This window comes from Macadamia integrifolia, unplaced genomic scaffold (assembly GCF_013358625.1).
Source record: "Macadamia integrifolia cultivar HAES 741 unplaced genomic scaffold, SCU_Mint_v3 scaffold449, whole genome shotgun sequence".
Lineage (NCBI taxonomy): Eukaryota > Viridiplantae > Streptophyta > Magnoliopsida > Proteales > Proteaceae > Macadamia > Macadamia integrifolia.
The window spans coordinates 86574-99773 of record NW_024870452.1 but is presented as its reverse complement, the minus strand read 5'-3'; positions in this window follow the sequence as shown (position 1 = coordinate 99773).

Here is a 13200-nt window from a genome sequence, read left to right as displayed (position 1 = left end):
TTTTCTTTTGGAAATTCTAAAATACTATGACTTCTTTGATGGTGATTATCATATATTTTTATTTATTCTGTATCGTAAAGTTCAACTTCAAATCCCTACAAACAAAATAGTAAAATGTTATAAAAAAATTTTGAAAAATAGATTATTTGCTTTTATTTTTATTTTTTTGAGATTACTGATTACATATCCTAAATTGCCTTCTGCCTTCATCTTATCCAATCAGTAAAAACTCATCTTTATCTCTCATCTCTCTGTTTTCCATTTCGCCACTCCCCACCCTTTCTATCTTTTTTGCCTGCTATTTTTTGATTGATTATTAAGGTAATATACATTTAAATGATGTAGCAAATCAAAATAAAATAATTTCATTTCAAGTGGCAACCAAGTGCAAGCTAACATCATAAACTTAAATTATACATCATTATCAAATAGAATGTAATAAGTTCCATAAATGAAAATACGATTATGATTCCTTGAATATAAATTAAAATAAATATTTCCTTGGTAGAAGCTTATTTATGTTAGGCTGCAGATGGTTGATTTGGATATTTGTGATTGCTAGCCCGACTAAATTTCACGAGCTTCATTGCGGACCTAAACGGATGAATTAGAAAAATATTGTGTGGGCCCCACTGTCCAGATGAACTGGGTTATTTTTGCCTTTAGAGCGTTGCTTGTCATTTTTAAATTGGGGTCATGACTCCTGTGACGTTAGCCGAGTCAAAAGATGTGGTTCCAATAGTATTGCTGAAAATTCAAGGAGGATAATTCAGTATCTTCAGCCGGCCCGTGTGGTCTTCTGTCGATCCAAACGATCTAAGAACTCCTCTGAGACATCCTCTTCATAAGATTTTATATTATGTTTCATAAAGAAAAAAGATATTTTTTTCACACTTTAGGTGTAGCTTCACTAGTCCAAAGGTATTGTGTTTTAACAAACATCTCCAGCTTGAGTATGTCCATGATTAATCTACTACATGGGTATGTGTAACTAAGTGTAATTGGGATTTACCATGGGGCCTAAATCGTAAAACCTGCAGGTTCAAGGGGTTCCTCATTAGCCTCAACCCACCCCCCACCCCCCCAAAAAAAAAAAAAAAGAAAAAAAAATCTTAATTGAGCAATGGAGCTGACTGTTGGAAGCTTTTGCTCACAAAATTGCTGCTCCCTAGTCAAACCAACTGTTAACAATATATGTTCCCACTTTTAGACAGTGGCCTTCTATTAGATAGGCATAGATAGGAAGGACAAGACCAATGGGGTTGGTAGCCTAGTGATGAAAATGCTCTCAATCCATCATCACTTGAGTCAGCTGGTTGTGAGTTCGAGTCTTGGCATGCCCACTATCGCCCATTGATCCTGCGAAAGCGTTGCTTACAGTACGGGGGCTTATCCTGGGGTATGATCCCTACCATGAAGCACTATTTTTTATTTACCAAAAAAAAAAAAAAAGATAGGCAGGACAAGGATATAGGAAGAGAAAACCAAGCAAAGCTTCCTGTTTTTTAATGTTTGGACTTACTCCTTTTTCCCTCTGCAATCTATGCTCTCCACAGAATCAAGGCTTTAGTAAACTTTAGCTTATTGGGCATTTGCTGGGTATCCATCTGTATTTTTATAATTTATGAGCGAGCTAGAGGGATTGGTGTGAATTTCAGCTTTGCTGCTTTACAAAAAAAAAAAAAAAAATGGTTTACAGATCCATCACCTAAAGTCAATTCACAAATGGTGTACTAATCCTTCCTTTTGACTGGTTTGTTTCTACATACCATCTTAAATTACCCCACAAGTGGTGTAGTCTTCAGTCTCAGGTTTGAAAACCTGGTAATGGAGATTCGAGATTCTCAAGCATAGAGTTGCCACTAGTCACTCCTTTCAAGTACAACATTTTCCAGATAGAAATGTCCATCATCTAAGCCTGCATATTTTCTTGATGTTGCTGGCAACTTTTTCTTCTTTTGATTGTCTTGTTTCTACAAACAGATCCATCACCTAAAGCCACTCCACAAATGCTACTATGGTCCTCATCAGCATTGCAATCTTGCATAAACAATTGATGAGGTAATCCGTGATATTTGAAAACACAGGAAAGGAGATCACTTGGATTCTAATCCCTGCAGATAATGGATTCAGCCTCTATGCATGTGATTGGCTCGCTTTGATCTTAATTCCCATTTGCTGCTGAGGCTAAGAGTGGTGCAGCTTCCATTCTTGAAGCTTTCTGGTAGTATTAGCAGTGATAGTTCTGGCAGAGTATACAATTTCATAAATATCTAATTGGAAATAGTCTTCAAATTTTTACCTTCCCTTTCATTGGTAGTTGCTGAGGCCTTGCATAGATTTTCCCAGGCAGCTGGACCAGTATTCATCAAACTCCATGATCAAGTTTTTATAAAATCCTATTTGTGTTTCAGTTTCAACATGGAGCCAGAGTCCATGTTGACACCTTTATCGCTCAGTATTGGACCAAGCACAATTGATAATAGAATATTTGCATTCTATTGGAACTGTATATAATCGATTAATTTCATCTTCTATCTAGTGGATAAAATTCAACTCAACTGATAAGTCTAAGAGATTTGGAAGACTAAGAACTATACTCTTCAATTGGTACTTCTTCCTTATCCACATTCTTCACCGTGGCGGTGGGATGTTGCACTAGTCTCCCCGAGAATTAGTCGAGGTATGCGTAAGATGTCCTAAACACCCTGATTAACAAAAAAAAAAAAAAAAACTGCCCGGACTACAGTAAAGTAGCTGCTACCCATGCTGAGTCATGCGCTCATTCAATTGAGTCATGTACTCATATATTTGAGTTATGCGTCCACTCAATCGAGTCATGCACCTATTCATTTGAGTTACGTGCCCATTCAATCGAGTCATGCACCCATGCAATCGAGTCATGCATCCATTAATTTGAGTCATGCGCTTATTCATATGATTCATGCAAACCCTATAGTGTATTATATATTAAATATAATTTAGGATGCAAAACTCAATGATATGCCATTAATCCATGAACCTTAAAAACACATCAATGGATATAAAAAAAAAAAAAAAAAAGAACAATAATTTAAACTAACAAATTTCATTAATTTAAGAAAATATAGCATACAACAAAGCATGTCATTCAATTTGCACATTGTTAATCTATAGGAGTTTAGGTTTGATATATTGCACATAGATAACAAAATGAATGCTAAAACAAAACTAAATTAACAATATTTAAAATATTCTGTTATAAAAACTCAAAAGTAGAAAAAAATAAAAATAAAAATAAGAAGAAGAAGAAGAAGAAGGGACTAATTACACAATAAAAGTCTATGAAATTAAAAAGCTTAAAAATTTCTTAGTCTCTTACGTTTTTCAACTAAATCTCCTGCATTTGACAAACCATAGAACTGGGTCAGAAAACCGATTATACCCATCATAATACATTAAAATCATGTTGAGTCATACAGCCATTCAATCGAGTCATGGGATAAAAATCCTCTAAAATTCTAATCTCATGCAATACTATGCAATACCTTTGCATAGGTCGACACGTGGACAAAGCGAAATGAACGGATCAGATTAGTCCTCCATTGACACAACCCCAAACCAGTGGTTCAACTTAGAGTGTCCTTAAAAACACATTAATTGATATTAAAAAAATAAATATAATTTACATTAATAGGTTTCAACAATTTGAGAAAAAAGAGCATGCAACAAAGCATGCCATTAAGTTTTACACATTGCAAAGCTATAGGAGTTTAGGTTGGATATAATGTATATAAATAACAAGATAAAAGTTTAGGTTGAAAATTTTCAGAAATAGCTTAGTCACGTGCAACTACTAATAAAAAATTATGAAATACAATTTTACCCCAGGTGGTGGATCTTGGTTGTTGATTAGCTCAGTTATAAATGATTTATGAAATGAGAAAATTAAAGAACACTATTCAGTTCCTAAAATTCAAACCCCTAAACACCTTTACCTCATTCTCTAAAAGGAAGGAGAAAGATAGTCTATAGTCGGTGGCTAAACTTTATTTTGTTGGAGAAAGATGAGAATCGGTGATGAGTTAGACTATGGTTAAAGAAGAGAAATAAGGGAATGGGTAACTTCAGCCAAAAGGAAATGGAGAAAAAAAAATAGTGGTAAGGTTCGACCAAAGAGAAATGGAGAAGAAGAAAATATTGAAAAGAAGTAGTGACTAATAAGTTTCATTGGGCAAAAAAGATAGAGATGATGGGTCTCGTCCAAGGAAGGTTTAGAAGCTAGCGACTAACTTAGTAAGAGAAGAAAGCGATAGATTGAAATTGGAGAATTACGGTTAAGGAATCTAAGTCTTTTTGGTATCACATTTATTTTTAATTTTTTTATTTATAGAATTTCTTTTATTCCTTTTTTTCTTCCATTTTTAATCCTCTTTTTCTCACTTATCTATGCTGTCTGGACCCATCAGTGAGTTGCATTTTATATCTTTAGCTCCGTTTTCATCATGGTGCTTCAACCCAATTAAGATCTTTCTATATTATAAAACACGTAACCATGTTAAATTTAATTATGATTAAAATTTCTTAAATAAATAATTAAAAAAAATCAACCTGCAAAATTTCTGTAACCTTGACGAAAGAAACAACGTTTGAATAGGCGAATCATTAATGATAAAATCATCCTTATGTTTTTGTATGTAGTCTTTCATATTATACACCATTACAAAAATCAACATACCAATTTTAAATTGTTATTTAGATATGGGCACACTAGAGCATGAATGTAAAACTTAGTTACTGTCATATGATAAGATCATATCATGATAATCTTTAGAATCTGATGATGAATCATCCTTCTCAGTGTCATCGTCTACCCATGTATATTATAAGTGGCAACTGCATTTATGATAATTTATTTTTCATTTTAAAATATGTGATTATTGTTTTAAATATTATACTGCCAATGATTATCATTTTTTACAGATTTGTATCATTAGTGAGGTTTTTTTATGATTTTAAAATATCTCATTGTTACTATAAATATATATCACCATCAATAGGGTTTATCTACGGGGTCTGAAGTATCATATTGTGTTGTTCCTTACTGTATTTATAGATTATAAAAATAAAATTGGTTATATCCTTCTTTTCTTCTATAATATTTAACTACAAAACCTCATTAGAGGAGTTATTGTTGGGTAATTGTATTACAATTTCTTACAAAATATAAATTACAATACAAAACTTTTACAGTAGAAATTATGATGTTGTAGTGTTGATCCTTAACTGAAATTAGATGAGAAAAACTTGAAATAGATGTTGAATCACCACCACAACAATTGAAGAAGTTTCGAACAGAATTGAAGTTGAGTCACACTTGTAGTGTTGCCTTTAAGGTAATTGATGTCCTCTACTGCCAAGAGTTGTTCTGCACCTCTACCTTAAAGATAAAATAACATTTCACTAGAAGATGAGGCAGTTTTTCTAGTCCCTTCTTAAGAGCAAAAAGCTACAGCACAACCCCCCTCTAACCTTACACAAGACTTAGAGAAAATGAAACAAAGAGAAATACATATATGGTGAAAACAAGTAGAAATTGATAGAATGTCAATGTGTGAATGTGTGTCTCTGCAAGGTATTTGGTTAGGTTTATATAGATCCAAAACCAACTCTTGTACCCTCTTGGATTTCTCAAAAGTAACCTCCAACTAATGACAAGTTAATTGGGGAATAATATCATATGAATATAAATTCTCTTTGCCCATCTCTCCACTCTTGGTAATGACCATGAATGGAATTTAGGGCTTCCATAGGGTGTTATTGACCATATTCTAGCCCACCACCCCATTCATGGTAGTGACTATAAATGGATTTTAGGACACCCATATAATGACATTGACCATTTACCTCAATTTGGCAATAACCTATGGTATGTATTAAGAATTAATTTCATAAATGAAATTAATCCCAATCAATTCTCTTTGTCCAACTCTCCACTCATGGTAATGGCCATGAATGGACTTTAGGGCTCCCATAGGGTGTTATTGACCCTTTTCACTACCTTGACCCTTTTCACTACCTTGACCCTTCACACCGGTCCCACACCACAACTAGACAATCAAGACACATAAAAATACTTTATTTTGAAACTTAAATATAATAAAATAGATATAAAATCTAACAAACCCCCACAAGTTTCAAATGACACGAAGGACATATGTGTTGTGACTGTATTAGATACTATAGGACGCATCATTGTAGGTGTCTTTCGGACTTAAACCTACACTAGGTCTAATGAGCTGCACTACAAAGTACGGGTAGAGTGAGACTCCTTAAACCTTTCCTCATTGGTATAGCTGACCTACCCATCAATCACATCCCATAAGTCGACTTTTTGAGCTACCTATCATATAATCACTTTGGACTTTTGAACCGACCCTGTCCCTTATCTTGGACTCATGAATATTTAGAGAACATGCCTATAAATTCTCATCGGCGATGGCCACACCCCCTATATTTACTTAGGTTAGTTCCCGATGTACACCACAATTAACACACCCCCACATTTCCTGGGATTAAACTAATTAAGAACTTTACCACTCAACCTTTCTCCTTGTGGTGGTACAACTATCATCATCTACATCTTGGAATGAATACTTAAATAAGTAGTAGTACTAAATTGGTCATCCCATGACTTCATTTATACCCCTTAAACCTAATTCAAGCATTAAGCCTCTTCACATAGGTAGAGTGTCTATCACATGACCTAAGGATTAGGCATCAACCCCATTATTGTAAATGCACTACACAAGTTCTTGACAGACATAAGCTTTGTGAACATGTCAGCTAGTTACTTTTTGACTTCACATAATCGATAGCTATCATTTCTTCATCTATGTACTATCTCACAAGATTGTGTCTTAGGTGTATATGCCTCATTTTACCATTGTATATCCAGTTTTTGGCTAGATGTATAGTCGCTTAATTATCACAATGTAGTGATATCGATGATAGATGTATAGTCATTTAATTATCACAATGTAGTGATATCGATGACATCGATTTTTACCATAATGAAATATCCACCATTAAGTTTCTAAGCCACTTGGCTTCCGTTCTTGCCTTTTCTAAAGCTATAAACTTAGCTTCCATGGTAGAGCCTATCCCACAAGATTACTCTATGGACTTTTATGAGATGGCACCGCCTGCTAGTGTAAATATATACCCACTAGTAGCTAAGGACTCATTTGTATTCGAGATCCAATTTACGTCACAGTACCCTTCTAACACCGTTGATTTACCACTATAGTGCAAAGTATAGTTGTTAGTACCTTTTAGTTACCTCAGCAACCTATCAACCGCACTCCAATGCTCCTTATTTGAATTGTGAGTATGTTGACTCAAATTTCTTACTGTAAGGGCAATATTAGGACGCGTACAATTCATTAGATATGTGACTAAACCAATAATTTGAGCATATCTTTTTTATTCACTGGTTCACCCAAGTTTCTTTTCAAATAACATCCCATATGAAAATGTGTTTTAACCGCTGAAACTTTATTGTATCAATACTTTTTAAGTATGTTTTCTACATAATGGGTTTGGGATAGTGAAATGTTATTCTCTTGCTTGATGATCTCTTGCTTGATGATCTTGATCCCAAGGATCATATCAATCTCTCCTAAGTCCTTTGTGTCAAAATTAGACATCAAAAATTTCTTAGTTTGGTTCACTATTTCAAGTTTGTTCCCATTATCAGCATATCATCTACATATAGCAGTATAAATACGCCTTTACCACCATGAAACCTGCTAGATAAGTACCTTTCCGCGTCGTTCACAACGACATCATTTGAAATTAGAATTTTATTTAATTTATCATGTCGTTACTTTGGAGTCTGCTTTAATCCATATAAAGATTTTTTAAACTTATAAACTTTTTGCTCTTGTCCATTTACAACACAACCTTTTGGTTCACTATTTCAAGTTTGTTTCCATTATCAGCATATCCTCTAAATCTCTATTTAGAAATATCGTTTTCACATTCATTTGATGGATGACTAGGTTATGTATTGACGTCATTGCTAACGTAACCTTTATTGTGGCAATTCTAGAGACTGGGGCAAATGTGTCAAAGTAATTAGTATTTAGGCTTTTACCTAAACCCCTTGGCTACAAGTCTAGCTTTAAAATGATCAAGTGACCCATCACTTTTTAGTTTATTTCGAAATATCCCCTTGGTTTCCAAAGCTTTGGAACCAATTGGTAAATTTACCAATTTCCAAGTATTATTCTCCAAGATTGAATCTAATTCACTCTTGATTGCCTTCTTCCAAAAGACGGTATCCGATAATGTAATAGCCTCTGTATATGTGAGAGGATCCTTGTCTACTAAATAAACAAGCCACTTATTATTCGAATATTTGGGTATTTTGAGTCGCTTGCTCATACTGTTTTCAAAGAACTCAACATCCCTCGATTCTGATGCTATTTGTTTCAATAACATCATCCATGGCTTTAATCACCGTGAACCGATATGCAATACTATTTGTAGCACACCCAAAAAACACACGATCACATGTTTTTTATCCGAACTTTCTTTTCTTGGTATCTAGTAATACTACCTTAACCAAACAACCCCAAATTTGCAAGTGTTTTAGACTTGGTTTTATTCCAAACCATTTATTAAATGGAATCATATCAGTCTTGTTATATGGGATTCTACTTGATAGATAACATGCCATTAGCATGGCTTCCCCTCACATATCAAGTGGTACACTTGAACTCAATAACATAGAGTTTATCATCTCTTTAAGAGATTTATTTTTCCTTTTAGTAACTCCACTGGATTCCGGTTGGTATGGAGCGATTGTTTCATGGATAATTCCATTTTCCTCACAAAATTTTTCAAGGTTAAAATACTCAGTCCCTCTTTCGGTTCTAAGTCTTTTAAATTTCTTATTAAGTTGATTTTCAACTTTCATTTTGTAAGATATAAATGTTTTTTTAACCTCATTCTTTGATTTGAGTAAATAAATCATGGTATACCTAAAGTGGTGATCTACGAAGGGTATGACATAGTTGTTTCCTCCCCTAGACTCATATGACTTATAGTCACTCAAGTCACTATGGATCAATTTCAAGAGATCATTCTTTCTATCTACAGTTTTATAAGGCTTTTTGGTTTACTTTACCTCTACACAAGTTGTACACTTGTTCACAGCGGGTTCCACCTTATTGGTGATCATGTCTAACTTACATAGTTTTGTGATATACTTCACGCTACTATGACCCAACCTACCATGCCACAAATCAAAATAACTAGTAGGGACAACAATGTAAGTAGAAGAAGTATTAACTTTCTCAATTACAATATTTTCAATGCTTAGTACAAATAACCCCTCACTAAGGTATCCCTTATTCACAAATACATTGTTCCTAGTGATAACCATCTTATCACTCTCAAAAGCTAATTTCATTCATACTTTACTAAGCAAATGAACTGAAATTAAATTAAGCCTAATGTCCGGCACATGGAGGACATTGGTGAGAAACATAGTATTCCCTAAAGTGAGCTTCAACATTATTTTTCCTTTCCCCATAATAGGGGCATTTTGAGAATTTTTCATGAATACCTTTCCATCTCCCATACTCATGGAATAAGAGGAGAACATCTTCAAATCACCATAAATATGTCTTGTAGCACCGGTATCCAATACTTAATCATTTGATTTTTTAATCAAATTTACTTCTGTGACCATAGCTACAAAAATGTTGTCTTCAAGTAGGTTCACATTTTCAAATTTTTTCTTCTTGAATCAGAAAACTTTCTTGAAGTGCCCTGGCTTGCCGCCCACATAACAAGTGAGTTTCTTCTTTTTAAAAGAAGGTTCATCAAAGTTTTAACGGTACTTTATTTTATTGTCTTGTTCGTTGGTTTCTACCAAGTTCGCTTTTAAGCTTTTTTTCCCAAGGTCTTTTTCACCCTTGTCATTGTTCTGGTTCTTTTCCTTAATTTTAATCCTTACAACCAACTGATCTAAGGTCAACTCCGTCTTCTTGTGTTTCATTGATAGCTTGAAAACATCCCAAGAAGATGAAAGCTTTTCAATCAAGGCAGCGGTCACAAATTCTTCTGACATAACCATTTTTTCCTTTGCTAGTTTTCCAATCAAGATTTGAAATTGATCAATTTGGTTCAAAATGATGTCACTATCTTTCATAGTGAAATTTAGAAAGCTAGCTACCAAGTACTTCTTTGAACCAGAATCCTCAAGAGAGTACTTATTTACCAAAGCACTCCAAATTGAATATGCATACTCCAATGAACTACACACATGGTATAAGTTATTGGATAATACATTTAAGATCCAATTTTTACATTGGTAATCCACTTGAATCCAAGCCAACCTTTTGCCCTCCTTTACAAGATCATTGCTTTTTTTTTCGGTATGGGTTCAGTCAAGGCAAATACCTTCCCAATTTTGGCTAATGCAAACAACATCATTTGCCTCAATCGCTTGAAGTTTTGACTTCCAAACTGCTCAATTTTATCAAATTCAGTGATAATCTTCATCTTACCCAAATTTGGAATAAGATAAGTTATCGAGGGGATAACATTAGTGGGAATTGAATCAATAGTGGGTAAATGAGGAAACCCTTTACCATTATGGCTAACATGAACCCCGCCTCCTTGGTTATTGATTATTCCTTCAACATTGATGTTTGAAGGATCTCCTACGTTGATAATTCCATCAATGACATTGTTGTTCGAAGCATCACCTATGATAGTGATTGAATGACCATCATTGTTGTTGGGATTATCACCTCTGTTGAGGCTTGCATCTCCAAGATCAGTCATGGGATCTTATAACAATCAATTACCTTAAAATTGTTGGGTCATTGTATTAAAATTTCTTATAAAATATAAATTACAATACAAAGCTTTTGCAGTAGAAACTATGATGTTGTAGTGTTGATCCTTAGCTAAAATGAGATGAGAAAAAACTTGAAATAGATGTTGAATCACCACCAGATCAACTGAAAAAACTTTGAACAAAATTGAGATTGAGTCACACTTGTAGTGCTGCCTTTAAGATAATTGATGCTCTCTATTGCCTAGAGTTGTTTTACACCTTTACCTCCAAGATAAAACAATCTTCCACTAGAAAATGAGGTAATTCTTCTAATCACTTTTTATGAGTAAAAAGCTACAATACAACAACCCCCCTCTAATCTTATACAAGACTAAGAGAAAATGGAAAAAATATAAAGGCTTGTATGGTCACAACAAGTAGAAATTGGTGGAATATCAATGTGTGAATGTGTATCTTTTCAAGGTATTTGGTTGGGTTTATATAAATTCAAAACCAACCCTTGCATCCTCTTTGATTCCCCAAGAGTAACCTCCAACTAATAGCAAGTTAATTGGAGAATAATGTCATATGAATATGAATTGATAATTAATTCAATAAACTAAATTAATCCCAATCAATTTTCTTTGCCCGCCTCTCCACTCTTGGTAATGACCATGAATATAATTTAGGGCTCTCATAGGGTGTTATTAACTGTTTTCTAGCCCACCTCTCCACTCATGGTAGTGACTATGAATGGACTTTAGTGCACCCATATAATGACATTGACCATTTACCTCAATTTGGCAATAACATATGGTATGAATTAAGAATTAATTTCATAAATGAAATTAATCCCAATCAATTCTCTTTGCTTACCTCTCCACTTATGGTAATGCCCATGAATGAACTTTAAGGCTTTTATAGGGTGTTATTGACCCTTTTCCACTATCTTGACCCCAAGGGTCCCACATCATAATAAGACAATCAAGACATATTAAAATACTTTATTTTAAAACTTAAATATAATAAAATAAATATAAAATCTAGCCGTTATTATATTGTTGGTTGTTGTTGTCATATAAGGGTTGAAATCGTCTGCAATTCCGATCTCGTACAATTCCGTGCAATACCACCTTCAGGCGGTGACACGTGTATTGATACCAATACAATGGTCCAGATCTGGTACAACTAATAAAACATTAAATCAGTGAAAAAACATTTAAATCAGATCTGGACCATTGCATTGATATCAATACACGTGTCACCCCCTGAAGGTGGTATTTCACGGAATTGTACAACATCAGAATTGCAGACAATTTTTTTCCTGTCATATAAACACAAAAACAAAATATAGCTCAGATTTTTTCTAGTCCTATTATTTTTTTTCCAGTACATTTAACAAACCAAACAAGTAGATAAAAAGAAACTAAAGTAACTTAATCCGTGACTTGGAATTGCAACCCAATGGCCCATTAAATAACAACATTCTGAATCTTTATATTACCACATACAAGTAATGGGTTTGAAACATTAGAGAATAAATGTTATGTAATGTGGTGAATAAATTTGATAAATGTTACCTTCGTGACGTTGAAAGAGAAATAAAGATAACTTACATAAGACACGCCTGTATTGTGGAGCACTTGAAATAATATTAAGCCAAGTCGAGTTTAGGTAATGTCCTAATACAATCGAATCACTCACAACCATTCAAAGACTTGAAAGTAAAAGCTGTAGGTAATGCACTACATCGTCAATTTATAAAATCATTAACTTTTCGTAAAAATTCAGCTCACTCAACGTAACAAAAAAACAAAAAATGGCACAGCACCACTGTATTAAGAAAACAAAATAGGGTGAATGTATCATAATTTTTAATAATTATTTTTACTAATGAAAGCTTTTGATAAGTTATTTTTTTATTTTAAAATGTGTAATAATTATTCTCAAATATTAGACTGCGAAAGATTATTATTTTTTTATAGATTTTTATCATTAATGAGGTTTTTTAATAATTTTAAAATATCTCATTATTATTATAAATACATATATCACCACCAATAGGGTTTACCTAAGGGGCATGGAATATCATACTGTATTGTTTTATAGGCAGCATTTGTAAATTTTGAAAGTAAAATTTGTTATATCTTTATTTTTTTCTACAAATTTAATTACAAAGCTATGGAAAAGCGAAAGCAAAAGAAAAATGAGATTAGAGGATAGATGAAGAAGTGAGAGAGAGAGAGAGAGAGAGAGACTGTAAGGACTACCTTGGAATATTAAGACAACTACATAGAGAAACCAATGTGGTGAAGGCTTTGGCTTCCACAGTTTGAGAAACCAATGGGATAAACAATTCCTGCTTT